The sequence below is a fragment of the Mycteria americana genome, assembly GCF_035582795.1.
Source record: "Mycteria americana isolate JAX WOST 10 ecotype Jacksonville Zoo and Gardens chromosome Z unlocalized genomic scaffold, USCA_MyAme_1.0 Scaffold_18, whole genome shotgun sequence".
NCBI lineage: Eukaryota > Metazoa > Chordata > Aves > Ciconiiformes > Ciconiidae > Mycteria > Mycteria americana.
Genome location: NW_027445436.1, coordinates 826,738 through 854,097, shown reverse-complemented (window position 1 = coordinate 854,097; position 27,360 = coordinate 826,738). Strand labels below are relative to the sequence as shown.

Sequence of the window (27,360 nt, the reverse complement as noted above, 5' to 3'; positions counted from 1 at the left end):
TGTGTAGGCCATCCCGTTATCAAAAAAACCAAAACCGTGGCGATGACACCAGCCACGGAGCCATGAGTTGATAGATTGGGTACCTCTGTTCCTTCTAGTGTCGCTGCCCACAACTGGAAGGAGAGAGGAGAAAATAACCTGTGCTCCAGAGTCCCTTACTAGCTGTCCCAAGGCCTTGAAGTCTCTTTTGACTGCCCTAGGACTTTGTGTTGCAGCTTCATTGCCCCCCACAGGGAAGAGCAGTAGAGGGTAATAGTCCAAGGGCTGTACCAGGCTAGGGAGTATCCTAGTGATATCCTTCACCTGGGCCCCAGGGAGGCAGCAGACTTCCCTAAGAGGAGGGTCCGTCCGGCATATCGGACCCTCGGTTCCCCTTAGAAGGGAGTCGCCCACAACTATAACCCATCTTCTCTTCCTTGGGGAGGTGGTGTTGATACGAGAGGTATGCTTTTCTGACCTAGGCAACAGCTCTGGTGTAGATGGACTGTCATCCCCATCCTCCATTGACTGGCCTTCCACCTCCAGGGCCTCATACCTGTTGTACAGAGGCACCTGGAAAGGTGAGGTGGGCAAGGAGGGCGTTCGCCTGCCACCACGAGCATGGACTTGCCTCTGTTCATTCTTTTCCTTTGAGCTGCTGCCTTCAGCCTGGTGGGGGGGGGGATACAGGATCCCCTTGATTGTGGGTTCTTACTGGTGGCTGCTGCTGCTGCTCCTGTTCCTGTCTCAGGGGGGCAGAGCATGGCACCACCAGTCTATCTCTTTCTCAGCCTCCCTGATGCTCCTTAACCTTTCTACCTCCTCCTGTAGTTCTGCCACCATGCAGAGCAAATCATCCACCTGGTTGCACCTCACACAGCTGTCCTCACTGCTGCCATCCATGAACAGTGAGAGGCCCTGGCACTCCCTGCAGCCTGAGACCTGGGTGGCTGCATGTTTTTGTGGGAGCTCCATCTGGGTAGCCACATCCACTCTGGCGAGCACAGAGGGCATCGCTTTCTGACGAGTGAAGACCATAGCTGAGTTTCTTCTGAAAGGATGAGGACTACCGAATGAACTCACTTTTCACAGTTCCTCTTGAGCTAGTAGGTGCCTTTGCCTTCACCTACACGAACTGCCGTGCAAATTGACGCGCCACACCCTGGTCGCTCGCGCTCCCTGGGGGCTGCTCTTGTACGGGAGGGGAATTGGCCCCGTCACTCTTGTCCCCGCCCGCGCTGAGTCAGAGCCGGGCCCTCGTCAGGAGCTCCCGCCTTCCTGCTCAGGGGCCGGGGCGTGGCTGCGGTAGCCCTCTCCCTCCGTGCTCCCCCCCTTTTTTTTTTTCTTTTTCCTCCCTTCCCTGCGCGATTTTGCCGCGGTTTAGCCGATCCAGCAACGGTCCCCCGACGCGGTCCTCTGTCTCAGAGCTGCTCGCCTTGGAGGCTTCGCTGCATTTCCTCCTACTGTTTTCTTTTCCCCCTTTGAACTGTTAGCACAACATACAAATTCCATTGTCCTTTCGGGGATTAGAAGTTGTTTTCCTTGTGAGTTTAAAAGTCCCCTTTCCAAATTGCCCCTTGAACATGGGCAACTCCAAAGGCATATTTTGAATCTGTGAAAATATCAGCCTTTTTCCCGGTACTCATTTCTAGAGCTCGAGTTAGAGCAATCAATTCCGCCTTCTGGGCTGAAGTGTTATAAGGTGAAGATTCGGCTTCCAAAACATGGTTTCTGGTCACTATTGCATATCCAGCACATTGCTTTCCTCCAGACATGAAACTGCTTCCATCTGTATATAATTCTAAATAAAAAACAGAAAGAGGAGTATCCTGTAAATCTGGTCCGCTGGAATAAACTTGTTCGATTGTTGTCAGACACTCATGTTGTAATTCATCTTGTTCTGAGATCGGTAGTAGGATTTAATGTGGCAGATATTGAAAGGGTAACATCATCCTACTCCAGCAGAACTGCCTAGTATTTAGCCAGTCTGCTAGGAGAAATCCAATGGTGTCCCTTGTTTTCTAGGAGAGAGATCACAGCATGGGGTACAAACACGGTCATGGGTTGTCCCAAGGTCAGTGTCCTGGCCTCTTCAATTAAGATCACTGCTGCAGCAACAGCTCTCAGACAAGCAGGCCATCCTTTACAGACTTCATCTAATTGTTTAGAGAAATACCCCACAGGTCTCTTCCAACTTCCCAACATTTGAGTTAGGACTCCTAAAGCCACCTGTTGCCTCTCATGCACATACAGCTGAAAGGGTTTTTCTAAATTTGGAAGTCCTAATGCAGGAGCTTCCATAAGTCTTTTCTTGATTTACTCAAAACCCTTTTGACATTCAGCAGTCCATTCAAATAGTCCCTCCGGACCCACGATGGCAGCATATAGTGGTTTCGCGATCAGTCCAAAATTAGGAATCCACAACTGACACCATCCAGCCATACCCAAGAATCCTCTCAGTTGTTTTTTTGATGTAGGTACAGCAATTCTACAAATTGCCTCCTTCCGTTCTGTGCTCAATTTCCTCTGTCCCTGAGTGATTTCAAATCCCAGGTATCGAACTCTATCTTTTGCTATTTGTGCCTTTTTTTTTTTTTTTTTTTTGAGCAGCAAACTAATTGTAGCTTCCAAACATTCACCGTAATTGCTTGAGCCAATTAATAAATCATCAACATATTGCAACAAGGTTACATGTCTATTATTACCTTGCCATTGTTCCAATTCTTTTACCAATACGTTACCAAATAACGTTGGGCTATTTTTGAATCCTTGTGGTAGTACAGTCCAACATAGTTGAGTCTTTCGTCCTGTGGTCGGGCTTTCCCATTCAAAAGCAAAGATGAGCTGACTCTGTTCATCCACCGGAACACAAAAGAAAGCATCTTTTAAATCTAGAACTGTAAAATATATATTATTTTCAGGGATGGAAGCAAGTAAAATATACAGGTTTGGCACCACAGGGTGGACATCAACTGTTTGAGCGTTAATCCTGTACCAACCTATAGTATTGAGAATTAGGCTTTCTTACTGGCAAAATGGGAGTATTCAGTTCTGATTGACACTCCCATAATAGCCCATGTTCTAAAAGGAGTTAGTGAGTGATTCCAGTCCTTTCCACGCCTCTAATCTGATAGGGTATTGTTTCTTTCTTACCGGTTGGGCTCCAGATTTCAACTCAATTTTTATTGGGGTAACGCCTTTTGCTCATCCCGGTTTCCCTGATGCCCATACCAGTGGGATCACTGCATTCAATACTTCTTCATCCTTTTCACCTTGAGTCAGCAGACACATTTGTGCTTTCCAGGTGTTTTCTGGGGGAATGTGCAGCTGTACCAAATTTTCATTAAAAGTTATTTGTGCATTTAACTTGCATAGCAAATCTCGCCCCAACAATGGCAAGGGGCACTCTGGCATATAAAGAAATGAGCGAGTTACCGTAGTATTTCCAATTGTACACTCCATTGGTTGTAAGAATGACCTTAAAGTCTCTTTCCCAGTGGCACTAATTACACTAGTCTTAATTTTTCTTAAGGTCCTTTACAATCAGTAAGTACCGAGTGAGTTGCTCCACTATCTATTAAAAAATCTATTGTTTCATTCCCCAGCTTTACTGGAACCAGAGGATCAGCTGAGGAAACTTTAATAAATTCCTGCGGTCCCCTTCAATCTAATCCTATCTCTGCCAATACCTCGGCAGCTGCCTCTGTTCCTTTTTTCTGTGGACAATCTTTTTTCCAGTGGCCCTCTTGCTTACAGTATGCACACTGATTTGTTCCTAAAGGAATATTACTATGACCTTCCCCAGTATTTCCACAATTTCCTCCTCTACCTCGAAATCCTCCTTTAAAATTTCCTCTGCCTCTTCCTCTGCCTCTTCCTTGTCCTTCTGACAAGGTGGCCAACAAGGAAGCTTGTAATTTTTATTTCTTTTGTTTTTCCTTTTCCTCTACTTCATCCCGGTTATTATAAACTTTGTAAGCAGTTGATAACAATTGGGATATTGTCATACCATCAGCACCATCCACTTTCTGTAATTTCTTTCTAATGTCAGGTGCTGCCTGACCAATGAACAACACATTAAGAAGTCTAGAATTATTCTCATCCTCAGGGTCCAAATTAGTCCACTTCCGAGCTGCTTCACATAATTTTTCATAGAAGACAGATGGTGGTTCTTTATCTCCCTGTCATATTTCATACAGTTTTGCCCAATTCTGTGGTTTCTGGATTCCATGCTGGATTCCACATAGAATAGATTTTTGGTATTCTTTTATTTTCTGTAACCCTCCACCAGTATTTGGATCCCACCAGGGATCCCCCCCTTGGGAGATAGGTATCTATGTTAGGCACTCCATGTTCCTGGGTTACTCCTTCTTTAGCCTTTTCTACAACTGTTCTTCTTTCCTCTGTAGTAAACAAATATTCCAAAAAAGCTTCCTCATCATTTTCCTCTGTACCATTCCTTTTTGTTTTACAGCTTGTACAACAAGAATTGCTATCCTTTTTCTTGACCAAATAGATACCATTTTGATATTTAGAATCCACAAATCCACAACTTTTTCTAACTTCCCAATTGTTTCTTAAGGCACAGAACAAATCTACTTAAGGTATTTCATCCCATTTTTCAGTCCTTCGACAGAATAACATCAATTGTAATATAGTATTATACTTAATAGAACCATTTTCAGGACATTTTTCACCATCATCCAATTGATATTATGGCCACCATTGATTACAATATCATTTTAATTTATCTTTTGTCATGGGGTCCCCTCCAAATTTATTCCAGTTTTTCAGGATGCATCCTAGAGGGAGAACAAAGGGGAGTCTCCTGAGAAGTAGTGCTGCCCATATCGGTACTGATAATCTGACATTTCCTACACTATTCAGACCCAGAACAGAGTGGGGGATGTCTCCCACCACCAAAACAGAGTGTAGAAACAGTATGCTCCTCCTGCTGCTGCATATCTCTGTCTGATACGCCTTATGCAGAGCCCGGATGGGACAAAATGTCCCCAGATGCAGGCTACTTCCCAAAAGGACTTTTCCTTTTTCCCTTGATCAGAAAAATACCTCTTTTCCAATAGCGTTGAACCATTGTGTCGCTTACCGCCCGACTGCAGGAGAGGAGCTGATGGAGTCCCTGATCAACAGGTTGGTGCGTGCTGGAGTCCACTCAGCTCTAATCCCTGTGTCGGGTATGGCAAGACGAACTGGGCAAGGCTGTCAGCGCTGTCCCATCTGTGGTGCCAAAATGTTGTCCCAAAAATCAGGGTTTGTTTACCCGGTGTGCAAAATGCCAATATACACACAGAGCAGAGGTATTTTATTGCATATTTGCACAGATATGGGTACCTGACCCAAAACAGCACACCCAGCTTTCAAGTTAACAGTTATTTATACACAAAGCATTAACATATTCAACTTCCGAATACATATGCAGTATTCTCCTATTAAATGATTGGTTAAAATCTCCTCGCCTAGCATGTAAATTAGTACGCATGCTTAGTCGTTGTTCTTCAACCTCATCATTTGAGTCGGTGGTATAATTGGGGTAGGTGGTCCGTGAGTCGGCGGTTGCGATCTCTCCCTGCCGGAATTACCTTTCCCCTAGTTTCCTACCTTTTTGGCAGATCCAAGCGGTTCTTCATGGTTTACTAACTAGACTAGTAATACATCAGTTACACTTCTGCTTTTCGACAGCCACATATAATCATAGAATCATAGAATCATAGAATCATAGAATCATAGAATGCTTTGGATTGGAAGGGACCTTTACAGGTCATCTAGTCCAACCCCCCTGCAATGAATAGGGACATCTTTAACTAGATCAGGTTGCTCAGAGCCCCGTCCAACCTGACCTTGAATGTTTCCAGGGATGGGGCCTCCACTACCTCTCTGGGCAACCCGTTCCAGTGCTTCACCACCCTCATTGTAAAAAATTTCTTTCTTAAATCCAGTCTAAATCTGCCCTCCCTTAGTTTAAAACCATTGCTCCTTGTCCTGTCACAACAGGCCTTGCTAAAAGATCTGTCCCCATCTTTCCTATAGGCCCCCTTTAAGTACTGGAAGGCTGCTATAAGGTCTCCCCGCAGCCTTCTCTTCTCCAGGCTGAACAACCCCAACTCTCTCAGCCTGTCCTCATAGGACAGGTGCTCCAGCCCTCGGATCATTTTCATGGCCCTCCTAAGGACTCGCTCCAACAGCTCCATGTCTTTCTTATGCTGAGGGTTAGAGATGGACGCAGTACCCCAGGTGAGGTCTCACCAGAGCAGAGTGGCAGAATCACCTCCCTCGACCTGCTGGCCACGCTTCTTTTGATGCAGCCCAGGCTACGGTTGGCCTTCTGGGCTGCGAGCGCACATTGCCGGCTCATGTCCAGCTTTTCATCCATCAGTACCCCCAAGTCCTTTTCCGCAGGGCTGCTCTTGAGAACCTCATGAGGTTCATACAGGCCCACTTCTCCAGCTTGTCCAGGTCCCTCTGGATGACATCCCGTACTTCTGGCATGTCAACTGCACCACTCAGCTTGGTGTCATCTGCAAACTTCCTGAGGGTGCACTTGATCTCGCTGTCAATGTCATCGATGAAAATATTGAACAGTGAGGAGGAATTAGGCATTGCGGGAGTGAAAGGGTTAACAAGATTGAAGTACTGAGGGTCCGGGTCATGTCCAAAAAAAGGAGACAGTGCATCTGGAACACTTTTGTTGTGGGGGAAGGAACTGCAGGGTTGCAGGGAGATAGCCAATCGTATTAGCTGAAGGGACGCATGGGGGGCGCGTGGACAAGACATGTAGACCAATAGGAGTTCTCTCAGTAGCGCGTGTGTAAACAATTAGAAAGTATATAAGCCATGTAATATTTCAATAAAGGGTCTTCGATTTACCCCTCGATCGGAGTCCGTGCATCAATCCGCTACAAATGGCGCCTGAACAGGAGACTTGAAGTCTGTGGGACAGAAACTTGAAGTCTGCGGGACAGAATCGCGGGAAAGAGCGACCGGTAGCGGAGCCTGGCTGAACGTATAATCAGCGGTTGGAGAGCTGAAGAGTCCGGACAAAGTAATCACCCAGATCAGGTGAGCAGCCAGGGACAATGGGGGCAACAATGTCTGCAGAAGAAAACTCGGTGGTAACTGTGTTTAAGAAGATATTAGAAAAGCGCGGCATTAAGTATGATGAGACGCAACTGCGCATGCTGCTCGCCTGGCTTAAAGGCCGAGGTGTAGCTCCAGAATTGACTGAGGTATTTGAAACATGTACATGGGAAACAGCTGGACAGGTTTTATGGTACGCGGCTACCAGGGGGGACTCCAGTGCCACGGGCTTGTTAACAACACGGCGCTTAGTTACAGACTCGTTAAAGCAACTGAAGGCAGATCGCACTGTAACAGCTGCCGCTGCAGCAGCCACTTTAAGAGAAAGACAAAAAGAAGCGGCGGCTGCCACAGCTAACGAACTAGCGCCCACTGCACCTCCCTCGCCCGATTTTCCACCACCACCGTCACCTATGAATATGGATTCGTCGTTTGCAGAGGACCCGTACAAGGAGAAAAATAGAGGGGACTTTGAATGTGTTGAAACAGATTATGATCCAAGGAAACATTGGCAGGAGTTGCGGCAACAAGCAGAAAAAAGCGGCGATCATGCTATTGCTGCTCTCATAGCGTGTCCTGTGATTCGAGACGCTCAGGGGCAGGCAGAATGGCAGGGGTTGCCGTTTGGACTAGTGAAAGAACTGCGAAAAAATGTTATGGATTATGGTCTTGGGTCACCATATGTACAGAGTTTATTGAATACCGTGTTTTTTAATTATGAACTGACCCCGTATGATATTAAACAGATATCCATGTTAATATTTACCCCTACACAAAAGGTAATGTTTGACGCACATTGGCGGACTGCCTGTGAGATGGCCGCCATAACTAATTCTGAACGGCCGGATGGCGACCCCTTGCGGGGCGCAGGAATACCGCAGCTGATGGGGGAAGCACCAGTACAGACACCGCAATTACAGGCTAGATTGAACCCTGCTATTCTGCAGCAGTCTCGCCAGTTGGCATACCAAGCTCTGCTGAAAACTCCCGATACAGGGAAGGCTACTCAATCATTTGTCTCTATAAAGCAGGGGATAGCTGAATCATTTATGTCATTTATAGATAAGCTGAAAGAAGCAATAGAGAAACAAGTTGAAAATGAAGCAGCAAGGGAAGTGTTGTTAATGAAGCTAGCCGTAGAAAATGCAAGTGTAGATTGTAAAAGGGTGTTACAGACCTTACGCAATCCCAACATGGTAGAAATGATGGAGGCCTGTCAAAAGGTTGGGTCATTCGAACATCAGGCTCAAGCCATGGCCTCCGCATTCGCAGCCTTGAGATTTGATAATAGAGCCTGTTTTAGGTGTGGGAAGACAGGACATTTTAAGCGCAATTGCCCAAACATAAACCAAATTCCAAACTCGGGACCTGGAGTTTGCCCCCGATGTGGGAAGGGGCGTCACTATGCTAATCAGTGCCGTTCCAAATGGGATAAAGATGGCAAACCAATTCAGGGAAACTTCCGAACCAGCGCGAGCCGGCGGCGTGCACAGACACAAGTGCCTCGGCAAGCCATGACAACAGCAATGGCCTCCAAGGCCGAACTGCAGGAAGCACCGGAATGGATGTCGCCACAGATGCTGAAATAATAATAGAAGACCAGACCGTGCACCGAGTGCCATTGAATGCAAGGGGACCCCTGGGGGGTGGTTTAAGTGCTTTGTTATTGGGACGTTCTAGTGTGACTTTGAAAGGACTCTTTGTGCTCCCTGGAGTCGTCGATGCAGATTATGAGGGCCAGATACAAGCAATGATATGGACTCCCTCTCCTCCAGTTGTCATTCCAAAAGGCAGCCGGATAGCACAGCTTGTACCGTTTAGAAGTCAAGTTCCAGTGACAGACTCAGTTAAAAGAGGAAAAGGTGGCTTTGGCTCCACAGGAACGCCCTTGATCTTATGGGCCCAAACAGTACAGTCACAACGGCCTATGTTAACATGTACTTTAAGTAATGGCCAAGGGACGCCTAGAACTATCAAACTACAGGGCATGATAGATACCGGAGCGGATGTTACAGTAATTTCAAAAGCAAAATGGCCCCAAGGATGGCCAATAAAAGAAGTTGCCTCTGCCCTATCTGGTATTGGAGGGACCACCACTTCATATCAAAGCGTATATATGATACAAGTCATTGGGCCTGAAGGCCAGGTCTCAACTACTCGCCCTTTTGTTGTTGCCATGCCGCTGATTCTCTGGGGGCGAGATGTTCTCTGCTCCTGGGGAGTCACTATCGGTACACAAAATTTTTAATGGGGGTCACTGAACCACAGCCTACCATTCCACTACAATGGCTCACTAACGAGCCTGTCTGGGTGGATCAGTGGCCCCTCACAAACGAAAAGATCCGCGCTCTGAATGATTTAGTGCAAGAACAGTTACAACAAGGTCACATTGTTCCAACTACAAGTCCATGGAATACCCCTGTGTTTGTTATAAAGAAAAAAAGCGGTAAATGGCGATTGTTACATGACTTGAGGCAAATCAATGCAGTGATCGAAAGCATGGGGGCTTTGCAGCCGGGACTCCCTTCTCCTACTATGATTCCTGCGAATTGGCCAATAATAGTGATGGACTTGAAGGATTGCTTTTTTACAATTCCTTTAGCGGCCCAAGACTGCCCTCGATTTGCTTTTTCGGTTCCCTCAATTAACAACAGCGAACCCATGCAACGATATCACTGGACGGTCTTGCCTCAAGGCATGAAAAATAGTCCCACGATATGTCAAGTATATGTCGCAAGAGCACTCTCTGGGGTTTGAGAACAATACCCACAAATACTAATATATCATTATATGGATGATATACTCATCGCTGGAGCTTCTGTAGACAATATACAGTTAGTAGTAAAAGACGCAGTTCAAGCATTACAGAAATTTGGATTACAAGTGGCACCTGAGAAGGTGCAAAAGGAACTCCCCTGGCGTTACTTAGGGTGGAAAATCATGGAATACGCTGTTGAACCTCAGAGAGTGGCCTTGAAGTGGGAAGTCAGCACTCTAAACGATGTACAAAGAATACTTGGCGCCATTAATTGGGTTCGACCCTTGCTGGGAATCACAAATGATACACTACAACCTCTCTTTGATTTATTAAGAGGTGATCCCGCACTAGATTCCAAACGTATACTGACTCCCGAAGCGAAGGAGGCCTTGGCTCACATCGAACAAGCAATACAGTCACGACAAGCCCATCGCGTGCATGACGGATACGGCCTCCAGCTCTATATCATTAACACTATTACCCAGCCGTTAGCTCTACTGCGGCAATGGGTAGCAACCAATAATGATCCTTTGCTTTTGATAGAATGGGTGTTTTTGCCATATCAGCCTGTGAAAACTATTACTACCAGAGTGGAAATGTTTGCGATGTTAATCCGTAAAGGGCGGAAACATGCTGTACAGTTACGAGGTGAGGAAGTGCATACGATTTACATTCCATTGACGAAAGAACATTTGGACTGGAGCTTAGCTAATAGCATACCGTTACAAACTGCTTTGCTAGGCTATGCGGGAACACTTAGCATCCACATGCCAGCTCATAAATTATTTATGGCATTTAAAGACATTGAAATAGTTGCTCGACCCAGATGCAGCCCTGTACCAGTCTCTGGAATTACTGTGTTTACCGATGGGTCAGGAAAAATGGGCTGAGCAGTCATAGTTTGGAAAGAAGAGGGACATTGGAAGGAAGAGGTCCATGTGGTCCAAGGCACTCCTCAAATAGTGGCATTAGTAGCAGTCATAAAAGCATTCCAAAGATGGAGTGAACCATTGAATATAGTGACTGATTCACAATACGTATGCGGGGTAGTCCAACGATTAGAGAAAGCATGGTTAAAACATGTTAATAACGAACAGCTGTTCTCTTTATTTAAACAATTATGGTATGAGTTAAATCGTAGACAAAACGATTTTTATGTACTACACACCAGGAGCCATACAAATCTACCAGGTTTTATTGCGGAAGGTAACCGTAGAGCAGATCGCTTGACCGCTCCAGTTTGGGCAACCCCAGTACCACAAACTATAAAACAAGCCCAGCTATCCCATGAGTTTTTTCACCAGTCAGCTAAAGCACTAAGAAAACAATTCGGCCTCTCTTGGGATACAGCCCGCGCCACTGTACGTGCGTGCCCTGATTGTCAACCTTTTGCTGCCGTCCGCCAAACGGGGGTAAATCCGCGAGGTCTCTACGCATTACAATTATGGCAGACAGATGTCACTCATATAGCTGAATTTGGGAGACAAAAATGGGTGCACGTTTCTATCGATACTTACTCGGGCGCTTTATGGGCAACTGCAGAATCTGGAGAAAAAGCAAAAGATGTCATTCGACACTGGACTGCAGCTTTCGCAGCCCTGGGGGTGCCATCTACTATCAAAACAGATAACGGGCCCGGGTACATTAGCCAGAAAACCCAACGCTTTTTACAGCTATGGGGTGTAGTACATGTAACAGGCATTCCACATTCCCCACAAGGCCAGGCTATTGTTGAACGCAGTCACCAAACCCTAAAACATATGCTTGAAAAACAAAAAGGGGGAACGGTGGGAGAAAGCCCCCAAGTATGGTTATGGAAAACCATTTATACCTTAAATTATTTAGATATTAGGGAGACCGCAGTGGAACAGCGACCACCAATTGTTCGACATTTTTTAAGTTTTGGTTCGACCGATAGGATAGATGTATCTAGCAAGGATGTTAAAGTGTGGGTGCGGTCTCTACAATCGGGACAATGGGAAGGACCTTATACATTAATAACATGGGGTCGAGGATATGCTTGTGTCTCCACAGAGCAAGGACCACGCTGGATCCCCGCTCGATATGTAAGACCGGCCCTTGAAAAAGCGAATCATGAAGACACCGACAAGCCTGCCCTTGCTAATGACATGGGGACTGCTGACGCTGACGACCATAACAGCAGCGAACCCCATGTCAACGATAACCTGGAACAGTAGCAACATATGGGTGTCTTTAGTGCGAACGCTGAATCAAACTGCTTTTTGTGTATCCATGGAACAACCGGAACAACCATTCCATACATGTCTTGTAGGATTGTCTATAGACGAGGTAGGGTTAATACAAAAAGAAGCAAGTGGAGTGCTAGCTGCAGGTAAATGTAATTCTACCACCAGTAATGTTAGCGCCTGCTTTGAGGATTGAGATAAGTGGGTGGCTTGAATCATTATTAAAAACTGGGTTATTGGTTATCGGTATATTTTTATGTATCTTGCTGTTTTTACCTTGCTTGTTGTCATGTGTCCAAGGAATGTTGCAGAAAATGGTGCAAAAAATATATGTTGTTGAAAAACAAAAAGGGGGAATTGAGGAGGAATTAGGCATTGCAGGAGTGAAAGGGTTAACAAGATTGAAGTACTGAGGGTCCGGGTCATGTCCAAAAAAAGGAGACAGTGCATCTGGAACACTTTTGTTGTGGGGGAAGGAACTGCAGGGTTGCAGGGAGATAGCCAATCGTATTAGCTGAAGGGACGCATGGGGGGCACGTGGACAAGACATGTAGACCAATAGGAGTTCTCTCAGTAGCGCATGTACAAACAATTAGAAAGTATATGAGCCATGTAATATTTCAATAAAGGGTCTTCGATTTACCCTCTATTGGAGTCCATGCATCAATCCGCTACAATCTGGCTCTTCCCAATTCCTGTGGACTCGGCTCTGCTTCTCTCTGCTTTGAATTGCTGCCTCACCCTTGACCTACATGGCAAATTAAATTATGCACCTAAGACCTTAATTGCCTGACCACACTGTACCTAATGAACCATTCCAAAAGGCTGTAAATATTTCTAGCTAGAGCTTAGAAATCAGGCATCAGTTTCCGAAAGAATTTTCTGCCCGCAGGATTGGGCCCTAATTGCTGTGCATCACAACTTGCTACCAGAATGAAAAATTGTTAAAAACAGTTTAATTAAATGCAGTGCAGCTCTGGATTATAAAGATAATTAAGTTTGAAAATGTAATGATCCGTATGACACCGAGCGAATAAAAGATATGAGGAATTCCTCATAAAAGTACAGTCCCCTTAAGATTAAAACTCATTAGTTTCTGCATTATAAAGTCACGTTTTAACTGCTAAGCTGTAAAATATTTGCCTAATTCTCTTGGGAAAGACCAGGGTTCAAAAGGTCATCAGAGACTTCTCCCCACATAACCCACAAGCACCTTAAACTAATGCAAAGGGCAGAAGGTGCAGTCTGGCTCTGACCAGCCTCCTCCTGCTGCTCTTGAGCACGTGGGAAAGCCTGCAAACCACTCTTCAATGCACTGCAAGTGCTACACACCTTCAGCAGCTCATACAGGTTGCAGCTTTAATACTGTGCTCCTCACAGCCTGCCAGTATTTTAACAGTGTTTTCCTGTTTTACCCATTTTTAACTATTTTTCATTGGATGCAGTAGCTTGGAAATCAGAATAAGGCCTTGATCCACTGAAGCACCTATATATGGTCGTAGTCTAACAAAGAGGGTTTCAGCACCTGTTTTTTGGATTCAAGGCTTAATTAGTGTAATTTTAAGTGCTAGGTTAAATCTGAAGATTTTTAAGTAGCCTTTTGTTTTAACAATATTCTTTCTGGGTTGAAGTGTGGTGAGATACAGTTCTATGTAAATCAACAGATTTATGCAAGTGTTCATATATAAGCACATCAAAATCAGACAATACATATTTACGAACGAAAGAAAATGTATATTGATTCAGGGCATAAGTATTTTGTTGAAAATCTCTGTGTGGAAATGATACAGCATATTCAGCAGCAGCTAAATTGTAAAGATAGACTGATAATGTCTCCTCACTGTTATGTTAAGCATATGCCACCTGAAAAACAGGAGCGTTGATGTGTTATTTCACTAACCATATGAAGTGAAAAAGCCAGCAAAACTCGGTCCCATTTTTAGACTTTCATTTTTGGAAGAATTTTCCACTGCTGAAAGAGAAGCGGCAGCGGGAGGTTTGTGAATGGTCTGGATGATAAACAACTTGAATCATGCACAGACTGAGGAGACACAGTGGGTAAAATCCTTGCCTCTTTGAAGTCGATGGGAGGCTCGGCACTGAATGCAAGAGAGCCAGCCTTCATGAGCACTGTTTTGGCTTTCCCTGGCATATAGCAAGTTTTGCAAGTCACAACGTTGGCTAAACAACCACGGTTTTATGGAAAGAGAAGGAAAAGCAGGAGCTACTTTTTCCATTGCAAATGAGAATCAGAAATACGCACTGATCTTCTGTATTGTTCTTCTTCCCTGGAAACAAACTTGGGATCCCAGGTAGAAAATTTTCTTAACCTGTGTGGAGACAGATATCCTTAATCATCCAAACTAAAGGCATCCCAGAGGCCAAATGAAATACTTTGAAACCCTACTGCCTCCAGGAAAAGCAAAGCCATTTTGAGAAATGTGTTTCATGCATGCACACTTCAAGTTGGAAGTCTGTCTGGGACATGGTGCATCACCCGCACTAGAGGGATTTCAACACTAAGAAGAAGAATATCTATTAGTCACCACCTCAACTCTGTTCTCCAGTACTTCTCACTATAAAATATTCTAGAAATTCTCTTTATTGGGAGAAGCTGTTTGAGCAACTTTCAGCAAGTTAGAGAAGTTCAGATGAGATTGGTTTGAAGTGCCACCTTCTTTCTGCTGCACAGAGAGGAGCTGTAGGACAATGAAAAAGAATAATTAAGAAAAATATGAGAGCAAAGGATTTCAGAAGTTGTGTGTGCGCCAGCAGTAGATAAATGGTTTGCTGACCAAAGAATAATACCTTCGGGAAAAAAAAATCCTCACAAAAGTATACTGGAATAATCTGAATGTCCTTTTACTGTACATCCAGTCCTTGAAAAAAGGAAGTCTTGCTATATAGAAGGAACTTCTAGCATTTCATATACACACAATTAATAAAGAAAATATTTTAAAATATAAGTATGAAAAGGCAATTAATCTCTCTGCTAAAACTGCCTGTGTCTGTGAGAGATGAGGGCAGGAGAAAGAACAGTAATTTCTTTTAAATTCTCCTTTTAATCCACTTACAGCAGAGCACCTACAAAACACCTTGCAATGGTTAGGCAGACACTCTGGCAACGCTACATACTACCCTGACCCTCGCTGTTTCCTCACTTTGCCCTCTCCTTGCAATTCACTTTCTTTACTATAGTAGTAAATTCTTCAGCTCATGTGTTTTTCATAGTTGACATGCTAATAGGGACCTCTACTCACTAATGCAATACAAATTAATAACCTGAAGGAATAGTTACCATACTAGTATTCGGGTGGTTAAATGTGCATGTGAAATCCTGGACGGGTTTTTGCTTTGGCATTTCTACTGTTTGCCTCAGTGGCTCCCACAGCTCTCAAGTCCCCCATGGTGGGGAAAGCTGTGGGACCCGCCACCCACCTGACCCTCCACCAGACACCACCAGGACCAGCCTCTTGCACCATCAGCCATCAGCCTTGCCCTGCATCAGAGGGGAGGAATTGCTGGGAAAGTTTTGTATTGTTTGATATTTTTGTTTTGCCTAAAGGAAGGTCAAGCCTACAAAGACCATCTCTGTTTCCTGAATTTTGAAGGCAAAACTTCTCAGAAGGAGAAATGGTGGGCGTTTAAGCTGGGGTCTTTAAAATATTCATAAGAGGGAATAAATATTGTTGCTGGTGCTTTGTCTGGTAAAGCTTGGGAAGTTTAAGATGCTTATCTTAAAAGTTATGAGGAGTGCCTAGGGATAGGGATAGGTTCTTCCTTTATTGGTTGTACAAATCAAAATAAATAAATGAGAAGTAAAGAAATAATTATGAGACCTGTAAATCAGTGCCAATACTAGTAATGGACTCTAAATGTTTAGGTACCTCCAAATCTCTTAATACCTCTCAAGAGTAAAATTTCAAAGGATTTGTTTCCCTGTAGTGATGAACTTTTTTTCCAACACTATGCAACACATAGATTTGGTATGCCGTGCTGATTAGGGTCTTACATGGATTTTGCAAAGGATAAAAGATAAGAAAGTTTGTCTTCTTTAAAAAAGGGCAAAATAACATATGCTGCACATTGTGAAGTTGTCTTTATAAAAAGGGAGCTATTTGCATGCTGCTTTCACCAAGGGGAAAGAATAATTCAGAACAGAGGATGCCCAGCTACTTCCCACTGCTCTGAGGGACCAGCAGCAGCAATAGGTCCATCCGACCAGCCTTCACACTCGCACCTCTTCCCAGTTTCCTCTCAGGAAAGAAGCCTAAGGGAAAGCTGGGAGAGACTGAGAAATGTGTTCACAGATTCTCTGTTGTTCCCCAAATATATTTTCTTAGCTAACTCTTTAACGAGCATTTTGTCAAGGACAACTGAAGTATGCATCTGCGATTCTTCATTAGCTTGACAAATTAAATTCTTTTATGGTCTTCCTGAAGGAAAAAATAACTTCTCAAGTCCAATTTTCACTTTTACAGTCAAGCTTTTGGTAGCAAAAATTTCTTGTTTTTTTCTTTGAAACTCCATTAGGGTGAACAGCAGGCACTGCTCTGCAAGTTTAAAAAGCCTCCAAAAATTGTATTGAGTTTTTATGCCCCAAATCCAGATTGTGTCTAATTATTCTCCTCCATCACACAAAGTGTTTGAATCCTGTGCTTCCAGTAATCACCTCCAGAAGAAAGAAAATGCAATATTTGTTCGCCAGGAAAGCTGTTACAGATGTGCATTATGTAGTTTCCTTTTCACTTCTGTTAAATTAAAGCAATATTTTAAATATCCTGAATACGAATTTTGATTGCCTCTCTTATTACAAGGCCTGAAGGAAAAGCAGGAGATGGTCTTATTTCCTTAGCAACAGTCAGGTGTGATTTATGCCACTGTGTGTCCCTGCAGCTGTCTCCAAGCAACAAACCAAACTACAGTGCCAACTCTTGTATGCAAAATATACAGAGGGGCCTGAGGGAAAACTCTGAAGCCCGAATACCTATCCCTAGCATCACACAGGAGGCAAGAGTGAACAAACATGAGATTATAATAGAAATGGAAATCAGTCAAATAATCTAAGCATCTCAGTTCACTCTGCGAAGAATAATCTATTTTAAATCAGTCAGCGCTTAGGTGACAGCTGCAGCTGTGTGTTAATACTTTACTGAGGCTTTGCCTTAGCTTACAAAAGTGGTACCACTGCATCTGCTGTCCCTGAGCTGCCTCAGCAGGAGTTCTCATGGAAAACAGAGTAATTGCATAGCAAAAAATATTTTCAGTAATAATTCACTGTTAAAGTAGTTACCAAAATTTGCAAAACTTCATTTGCCATTTCAGAGCTATTTCCTCTTCAAAGCAGAGAGATTTGCATCTATGATTGTATCATGTTAGCAAACACTGTGTTTCTAAATAACAACTGTAAAGCCTTGCCAAATGCAATCATGACAGATAGCACTATTTTCCTGAAAAAAATTACTGTTTTAGTTAAGGTGAAATTTGCTTTGGAAGCTGAGATTTTGCAAATGAAAGCTGTTTATGCATCAGTCTCCTCAAGCCAATGCTTTTTAGGTGCTTTTCAGATGAAAGAGCTAACACCTGTGGCTTACAAAAAGCAAGCAAGCACTCCCTCATGTCAACATTTCATTCCCACCCATAACTTACTCTTACTGGAAATAGAATAGGATAGAATAGAATAGAATAGTTCAGGCGGAAGGGACCTACAACGATCATCTAGTCCAACTGCCTGACCACTTCAGGGCTGACCAAAAGTTAAAGCATGTTATTAAGGGCATTGTCCAAATGCCTCTTAAACACTGACAGGTTGGGGCATCAACCACCTCTCTAGGAAGCCTGTTCCAGTGTTTGACCACCCTCTCAGTAAAGAAACACTTCCTAATGTCCAGTCTGAACCTCCCCTGATGCAGCCTTGAACCATTCCCATGCGTCCTGTCACTGGATACCAGGGAGAAGAGATCAGCACCTCCCTCTCCACTTCCCCTCCTCAGGAAGCTGTAGAGAGCAATGAGGTCGCTCCTCAGCCTCCTTTTCTCCAAACCAGACAACCCCAGAGTCCTTAGCCGCTCCTCATAGGACATGCCTTCCAGCCCTTTCACCAGCCTTGTTGCCCTCCTCCGGACACATTCAAGGACCTTAACAGCCTTCTTAAATTGTGGGGCCCAGCACTGCACACAGTACTCAAGGTGAGGCTGCACCAACGCTAAATACAGCGGGATAATCACCTCCTCTGACCAGCTGGTTATACTGTGTTTGATGCACCCCAGAATGCAGTTTGCCCTCTTGGCTGCCAGGGCACACTGCTGACTCCTATTGAGCCTGCTGTCAACCAGCACCCCCAGATCCCTCTCTGCAGGGCTGCTCTCCAGCCACTCCTCTCCCAATTTGTACTTGTGCCTGGCGTTACTCCATCCTAGGTACAGAATCGGGCATTTGTTCTTATTAAATTTCATCCCATTAATCATAGCCCAATGCTCCAATCTATCTAGATTGTCACTGTTCCTGCAGTCGTGGTCCTCTGACTCAGAGGACTGGGCAGCCCAAGGTCTATCAGTATTATTAAAGACTTAGGCCAAAAAAAGCATTGAATGCCTCCACTTTTTCTTCATCCCTATTAGTCAGGTGACCATCTTCAACAAATATTGGTCCGATGTTTTCTTTAGACCTCCTCTTGCTATTAATATACTTAAAAAAGCCCTTCTTGTTATCTGACACAACACTGGCCAGTTTCAACTCTAATCGAGCTTTGGCCTTTCATGTCTTCTCCCTGCATATACAAACCATGGCTCTGTAATCTTCCTGCAAAGCCTGACCTTGCTTCCAGAGATCATACAATTTCTTTTTCCTCTTGAGCTCCACAAGGAGTTCCCTGTTCAGCCAAGCTGGTCTTCTGCCCTGCTTCCTTGACTTTCAACACACTGGGATTGCCTGCTCCTGTGCTTCTAAAAGGTGATTCTTAAAGACTGACCAGCACTCGTGGACTCCTAAGGCCTCAAAAACAGATTCCCAGGGGACATTGCTAAATAGCTCCCTGATTAGCTTAAAGTTTGCTCTCCTGAAGTCCAGGGTAGCAACTCTTCTGTCCTTTTTTCTTATTACACTGAAAATTTTAAACTCAACTATTTCATGATCACTGTGGCCAAGACAGCCACCTACTATCACATCCCCCACGAGTCCTTCTCTATTCACAAACAGCAAGTCTAGGAGGGCATCTTTCCTAGTTGGCTCACTGAGTACCCGTGACAAGAAGTTATCTCCTACAAACTTTAAGAATTTCCCAGACCTGCTCGTCACAGCAGTATGATATTCCCAGTTGATGTCTGGGAAGTTGAAATCTCCCATAAGGACAAGGGCTACCGATCCTGAAATTTCTCCTAATTGCCTATAGAATAACTCATCAGTGCTATCATCCTGGCTGGGCGATTGGTAGTAGACACCCACTACAACATCTCCTTTGTTTGCCTTCCCCCTAATCCTCACTCAGAGGCTCTCAACCATATCATCACTAACTGTAAGGGCTGTACAATCAAACCTCTCCCTTACATATATTTGTGGGATAATTGCTGAGGTGACTTAAAAATTAGAACTTATATTCACACTTTTAGGTAAGGCACAGCATTGAAGAAGCTCCCCAGGTGGAATGCGGCTGACATGTAAGGAATCCATTCCATGGGAGTTCCCTAGGCCTGCAACCTTAGATGTTGGTAACACCAGGGGAACTTGGTGTGCTGACTCTAAGAGGCGCTGCCCAGAGGGTGGAGCGGTGTGGAGATGCCACGGCCAGGCTCTGCAATAATAGGGGAACTTAAAGGTGTCATGGAACTGATAAGCTGCATATTTACTACCCTGGGCCAACAGCCTGCCACGTTTTTGACAAAATGCTGTCCTTTTGGTGAACTTTGCTCATTATAACATCATTATAATACCAAAACACACCTCCATCCCAAAAGCTACCCGCCTCCAAGGTGCGACCACCCCTCACTGAGCTTGCGCACTGAATTTTCCTAGCTTATACCTTTAAAAGCGAAGCGAGAAAACTTTACACCAATCCTAAACAAAGGTATGTATGACTAGAGTCACTCAAGCTCCACCCGAAAGGTGAAAGATAGTATAAAATGGCTTAAGAGAGAGAGAATGTTAGGGAAGACACCATCATGTACCACTCTGACGTTTGGGATCAGTCGACGGGCTGAGCCTCTCTTCCCCCCCATCGGGACGCCTTTGGGTAAGAGTCAAACACTTGGTTATACCAAGTGCCTCCCCGGGAAACTTAGAAATCTCTCTATATATAGAGAGTCGCTTTATTATCTTTTAACGCGTTTGTGTCCGGCCGTGTTACTCATATTCTTGATATACGTGTTGTGTCCGGCCGTGTTATATACATGTTTGTGTCCGGCCATGTTATTCATACTCATATTCTTGGTATTTGCATGTGCTTTGCAGACAGTTAATTTATCACCGGTAATCCAAAGAATCTGTGTGTCTGTTGCTCTAATAAACTGCACTCTTCACTGCTCTGGCCATGATAGTTCCTTCAACACGACCAGACTGGGGGGGGTGTAAAAATTAATGCTGTCGCCTTAGCGAAAGCCCTGAACTAATAAGTGGCTACACACACAGTCCTTAGAAAATAAACCGTTGACCAAGTCTGAGACTAGGACTGGACCTAGCCGCACCTAGACTCCTCTCTGAGAAGGAGTTTAGAAAGCAAGGGGGTCCTGTCTGAACCTCGTGACTCAACGGGAGGGTTTCCCCCCCCAGCCACTCCTCAGACTCCTATTTGTATGGGACAGTAACTCTTAACGCAACAATAGTGCAACACCTCCACCTCGCCTGCCTATCCCTCCTGAACAGTTAATGATGTTAGATAAAAATCCATGGCAGGCAGGGCAAAGAACAAAGCAACTTCCATTTAAGTGTTTTAAGAAAAAAGAAAAAAAATAATGAAAGCAAGATGGGCACCCATTTACTGAACAGTTTTTTCTACCTCATTAGTAACAGCCTTTCTACAGTCATTTACTGCTCTATTTCTGGAAAAAGGCAAGACGAAGTACTAGATGAAGCATTTTTATTACAATGATGAAATGATTCCCAGGCTAGCAGTAACCAAAGCAGCACACCAAGCTATATATAGGGGATAAACACTTGAGTCAACAGGGCCAGATAACTTTTTCATAAGTCATGAAATAAATTTACTGAGGAAGATTCTAAACAATTGATTTTCTATAGAAGATAAATTTTAGGAGAGGCCAGAGAAAATACCTGATGATTGGAAGAGCTGCAACATTGTCCACGCTTCAGCAGGAGCAAACAGAATGACAGATGGTGGCTTAATTTGATAGCAATCTCAGGCAAAATAGTGGGAAATCAATTAATCAGTTGTAGGAGATTCAGCCCACAGAAAATGAGCCATATTACACCTGCCATAGCAACATATTTGCCACTGCTACTCTTTATTCTGCCCAAACAGTGAAGGTTTTTGCTCTGCAGACAAGAGGAAGATACAGCTAATCTCAAAAGTCAAGGCCTTTTTGGCCTTACCCCCAGATTTCTGCCTTTTCCGTGCTCCTTGCCTTCCTTCTTCCTTTTTCCTGAGTCAATGCTCTTTAGTTGTAGTTGGAGAAACAGCTTATTCATTGAATCTTCGTTGGCTGCTATTAGGTAGAGTCTATCAAATCTATCGTAGGAGTTTAATTGATAAAGAATTAGAGGAAGACAATAATTAACTTGAGTCGATGTGATTTTATGGAAAACAAGTCTTGCCAGACAGCTGATTTCATTTATTGAGTGGCTTGAAGTCTTGAATGTTGGTAACATGTACTTAACTTTGTTCTTTACAAAGTCACAACTGAAAAATGAATGCTCTAAAATATCTTCAAAGCACATGAACTGGCTAATGAGTTGGAATGTTTCTTATAAGATAATAGGGAAAAATGTTCCCTGAAATTTGAAAAACCATCAGCTATAGATTCTAGAGCTCCAGTGCACAGCAGGTTGCTCATAACCTAAGCAATGAGCTAAAACATGAAAAAAACTCAATTATACAGAAAGTTTGCATGATAGCAGCAGAAGACTGTAAATAAGGTACAATGCATTTGAGAAATCAGCAGACAGCAGATATGCACAGCAGAATTCTGTTGGGGAATTTTTATGGTACCCCTCGAGGCAAATTAAACACACATTTGTGCTTAAATATAAAAAAAAAAAATTAATGAACAATGCATTGGGCAGAGCCCTACCACCATAAGCGGTTCTACATGGAGTCTGCAAAGATGTGTCACAAGCATATTCCTTATATACTCTTGCACCAGTACCAATCATGAGAGTGGTTGCATGGGGCACCTCAGCCAGGCCCTGGGCCTATCCCCCAGCCCAGCTCTGCTGCCCAAAGGTGGCCCCTGAGCTTGGGCCCCTGAGCTCTTGTATTCCAGGATGGCTACAAGACAATGCTGAGGCTGTTTCATATCTCATCACCAAGGGAAACTTCACTCCCTTGCAGGGAGTCATTCTGTCTCTGGCATTCCTGCTTCCAGCCAGTTTAACCCCTTCTTGCAGTTGGGCCTTCTTGCCCTCCATGCCAGATCATTCCTCAGTCACAAATTACCACTGCTGAGCAGTTACAATTTGAATTTCCCCTTCAGTCCTCACCGAAATAACCCCCAATCTGAGCAAATTAAATCATAGAAGAAGAAACATTCACTCGACCTAACTACAAATGCAAATACAGACTGTACCAACCTTGCATATGCGGTATCGGCTCTGTTGTGCCCAGAGATCCATTTGGCTTTCGAAGACTGCTCACACTGATGCACCTAAAGAAGAGCATGTTGGATAATCAGAGGTACATAGAAAAAAACAGTGATAAAAGAATGTCTGTCCACAGTACTCGATAAAACAGCTTAAATTAGCTTCTTAGCTTGTGAGAGAGAACATTTAATTAAAATGGGAACTTTTGAGATACAGAAAAGTATGGCATGCATGTGTCACAGCATGAGTCAGACCAGCCTGGAAGAGATGGCAGAAGGTCCCTAGTGCAAATGCCTGCTCAAAGCAGCAGCAGGAAGAAAGTCAGACCATGTGGCTCAGGGCTTTCTCCAGCCTGGCCTTGAAAAGCTCGAAGAATGCAGACCACACAGCCTCTCTGGGCAACCTGCTCCACTCTGGACTGTCCCCATGGGGAAAAAGATTTCTCTTTATATATAATGCAGGCTTCCATTTCAGCTTAGGCCCACCATCTCTTGTCCTGCTGCCTTGCAATGGTGTGGAGAGCCTGGCTCTGCCTTCTCAGTGACCTGCCCATAGGCTGCTCTGAGGTGCCCCCAAAGCCTTCCCTTCTCCAGGCTGAAGCAGCCCTGACCCTCAGGCTCCCCTTGCAGGGCAGGTGCTCCAGCCCCTGAGCATCCTGGTGGCCCTCCGCTGGGCTCACTCCACCTAATCAACCTCTTTGGGTTTTGTTGTACAATAAAAGGCTACAAAAGTGCTCCCATTGATTTCCCAGCAGAGATTTGTAATTAAAATAGATTAATGCTGATCTGATGGTATTAGGAGGGACATTTTTGTTCATCGCTTATATGAACTCATAACAGCTTCATTGGCCAAGCAGCATCAGTAAGGTGTTCAGCATTCCCATTTCAGGATGCTGACAATGTTATCTGTATTTTGAAAAAGACCCTTTCAATAATGAAGATCAGGCTGCTACTGGATCAAGGATTGAGACATTTTTGGCTGGATTTGATTCCCACTGTGTCTTCTGGACCAGGACCTAAACTCATCAAGCTTTCACAGAGGAATGTGAAAGATCTGCTTTCTAATTTGAGAAGCTGATCACTTAACCTGGCCAAGTATTGCAGGGAAAAAAACCCAAGCACAACTATCTGTGAATATTCATTTAAGATTTTACAATAATTTCCCCTGACTACAATGAAGTTTCTTTGTAGTTGTTTCTGTGAATATCCTGTTCAATGAATTTACTCTGTGATCTGATGTGGAAAACACTAATGTTAAGTTGTTTTGAGTTCCAAAACCTTTGGCCTGGCAGCTTACACTTAAATACCATGCAACATATGCATTAAATTAAAACAGCTCAAGAGGATTCTTTTTGAAGACTAGCTACTCTTCAAAGCAGTTATTTCAAAAATACATTTAATAGTAAATAGTAATTTAATAGTAGATAGTAAATAAAATCTCACTCCATTTCTGGACAACAGAAAGTGAAAATATTTGTTGTTCAAATTGTTCTCTTCTCCAAGTCACACATGCAAATGTCTCTCTCTGAAATAAAAATTTTCCTCCTTCACCTCTACTTTTTATACCCAACCCAAAACACTGTTCCCAATGTGAATTGCTTCTTAAAAATTTTCTTCAAATTAAAATAATTAATAATCATCACCATCTTTTATTTTTGCAGTGGAAAACAACAGAAACATTAAAATAGATATGTTAAGTTCCCAAAATACATCCTCTTAAATGAGAATCAGATTCATCCAGAATGAATAAACCATGATAGGTGCAATGCACATTGTGCTCAGAGAAAGTGGTTCTCTTTTGCTTTGAAAAGGGCTTTATTAACTAATTACACAGTAATAATCAGAACATGCTGATTAATGGCCAGAAGGGTGTGATTGTTTCTGTGCACACCTTGGCCCATTAACTCCCAGCAAGCCCCCAGTTATTAATCCTCAGGAAATTGCGTTGTTCTTATTGACATATTAAACTGCATAAGAGAGAAGAGCCTTCAGGTTTACGGATAGCTTAATTTTATTGGCTACTGTAGAAATAGATAGTGTGTACAGAAAAAGGAATGAATGTCATATATATCAAATTAATTTGGAATAATCCCTGAACTTTCTATTCGCTTGATCACAACAGATTTTCCGGTAGTAGTGTGACAGATTTCATTTCACACCACTGTACTTACTACCAGTAACAACGTTTTCACATTGCCACAATTTTTTTTTTTTTTTTAAACAGGGGTATATACATAACTGACAACTTCGGAGCTCACTGATTTCAAAATAGTAATTGCAATTATTTAAAAAATTACAAAATATTTGAAGAAGGGAAGGAAAGGAATGAGTTGAATTTTTTTTACTGCCAGCAGGGCTTGTTTTCATACAGAGGAGTGACTCCCATTAATACCCCTGAGAACAGCCTCACAGGAAAGGGCACAGCCTCTTTCCTACTGAATATGTTCTTCCTTCAACATAATTTTCCACAACATAAAATATAATAAAACTGCTTTATTAAATCCCAGCTACACTAAGTAATTTCTTACAGTATGATTTTCTAAGACAAAACAAAAGCAACTGAACATCTCCCTGAACTTGACATACTGCTAGTGCTGCTACATGTAAAACTAAATCTAAAACAGCTTTGTTTTGCTTCATGGCTTCCTGTGTGCAGCCCAGTACATCCTCCCTGGCTCGGTCCCCACACACATTCCCATGGCTGGGCAGATCCAGGCAAGGAGGAGCTCCCCAACCCCCACTCCCCAGTCTTCTCCCAAGACACCTCTGCTCTGCACAGCAGAGCATATGTGTCCTCCCATCCCACTGGCCTGAGCATGACAGTGGGACAATAAGCACTGTGAGGGAGTGGTTTCTATAGCTTAGCAGCTTCTTCACAATCAGCTATTATTTGAGGTTTAACCAGGGCATGGACTGCTACTGGCAGCAGTGGCTTGGTCACATTTATGTGTCCTGCTTTTGGCTGGGACAGAGTTAATTTTCTTCCTAGTAGCTGGTATAGTGCTGTGGTTTGGATTTTAGTATGAGAATAATATTGATAACAGACTGATGTTTTGGTTGTTGCTAAGTGGTGTTTACACTGGTCAAGGACTTTTCAGCTTCCCATGCTCTGCCAGGTGCACAAGAAGCTGGGAGGGGGCACAGCCAGGATAGTTGACCCAAACTGGCCAAAGGGCTATTCCATACCATATGATGTCATGCTCAGTATATAAACTGGGGGGAGTTGGCTGGGGGGTAGCGGTTGCTGCTCAGGGACTGGCTGGGCATCGGTCAGTGGGTGGTGAGCGGTTGCATCACTTGTTTTTTCCCCCTGGGTTTCGTTCCTCTCTCCCTCTCTTGTTCATGCAGTAGCCCTTGGGTCAGTGTGGGCAGGGCAAGATGTAAAAAATGTGTTCTACATGGAGGCCGGGGAGAATGGCCCTACCCGGAGCCTCTGGCAGAAAGCACCAGGGGAGACTCGAGGTCGACCCCTAGGGTTTTGGAGTCGGGGATACAGAGGATCCGAGGCCTGCTATACTCCAACTGAAAAAGAGATATTGGCAGCATATGAAGGGGTTCGTGCTGCTTTGGAAGTGGTTGGTACTGAAGCACAACTCCTCTTTGGCACCTCGACTGCCGGTGCTGGGTTGGATGTTCAAAGGGAGGGTCCCCTCTACACATCATGCAACTGGTGCTACGTGGAGTAAGTGGGTTGCACTGATTACACAATGGGCTCGAACAGGAAACCCCAATCGCCCAGGGATCTTGGAAGTAATTATGGACTGGGCAGAAGGCAAAGATTTCGGAATATCACCAGAGAAGGAGGTGACGCGTGCTGAGGAGGCCCCACTGTACAATAAACTACCAGAAAATGAGAAGCAATATGCCCTGTTCACTGATGGGTCCTCTCGTATTGTAGGAAAGCATCGGAGATGGAAAGCTGCTGTATGGAGTCCTATAGGACAAGTCACAGAAACTGCTGAAGGAGAAGGGGAATCAAGGCAATTTGCAGAAGTAAAGGCCATCCAGCTGGCTTTAGACATTGCTGAACGAGAAAAGTGGCCAATGCTCTATCTCTATACTGACTCATGGATGGTGGCAAATGCCCTGTGGGGGTGGTTACAGCAATGGAAGCAGAGCAATTGGCAGCACAGAGGCAAACCCATCTGGGCTGCAGCACTGTGGCAAGATATTGCTGCCCGGGTAGAGAACCTGGTTGTAAAAGTACATCACGTAGATGCTCGTGTACCCAAGAGTCAGGCCACTGAGGAACCTCAAAACAACCAGCAGGTGGATCAGGCTGCTAAGAGTGAAGTGGCTCAGGTGGATCTGGACTGGCAACAGAAGGGTGAATTATTTATAGCTTGGTGGGCCCATGACACCTCAGGCCATCAAGGAAGAGATGCAACATATAGATGGGCACGTGATCGAGGGGTGGACTTGACCATGGGCACTATTGCAGAGGTTATCCAGGAATGTGAAACATGCGCTGCAATTAAACAAGCCAAGCGGTTAAAGCCTCTGTGGTATGGAGGGCGATGGCTGAAATATAAATATGGGGAGGCCTGGCAGATCGATTATATCACGCTCCCAC

General features: G+C 44.1%; 2 long non-coding RNA genes across 3 annotated transcripts in view; one reads left to right on the top strand and one right to left on the bottom strand.

Annotated features, from left to right (window-relative positions):
- The window catches only part of LOC142402955 (uncharacterized), a 904,242-nt gene that overhangs the window by 179,311 nt on the left and 697,571 nt on the right, over positions 1 to 27,360 (top strand). Inside the window, exons 1-2 of one of the 2 annotated variants that reach the window (XR_012773533.1) lie at positions 6,925 to 7,056; positions 11,867 to 12,454. This is a non-coding gene — a long non-coding RNA (uncharacterized LOC142402955). Of the gene's footprint in view, positions 1 to 6,924; positions 7,057 to 11,866; positions 12,455 to 27,360 lie in introns of those variants that run through there. The other variant, XR_012773534.1, reaches the window with a different exon arrangement.
- On the bottom strand, positions 1,332 to 23,049 carry LOC142402956 (uncharacterized). Its single transcript, XR_012773535.1, has 3 exons — positions 22,780 to 23,049; positions 5,087 to 5,217; positions 1,332 to 2,876 (listed from the first exon to the last, which is right to left on the bottom strand). It is a non-coding gene; the product is annotated as an uncharacterized LOC142402956 (long non-coding RNA).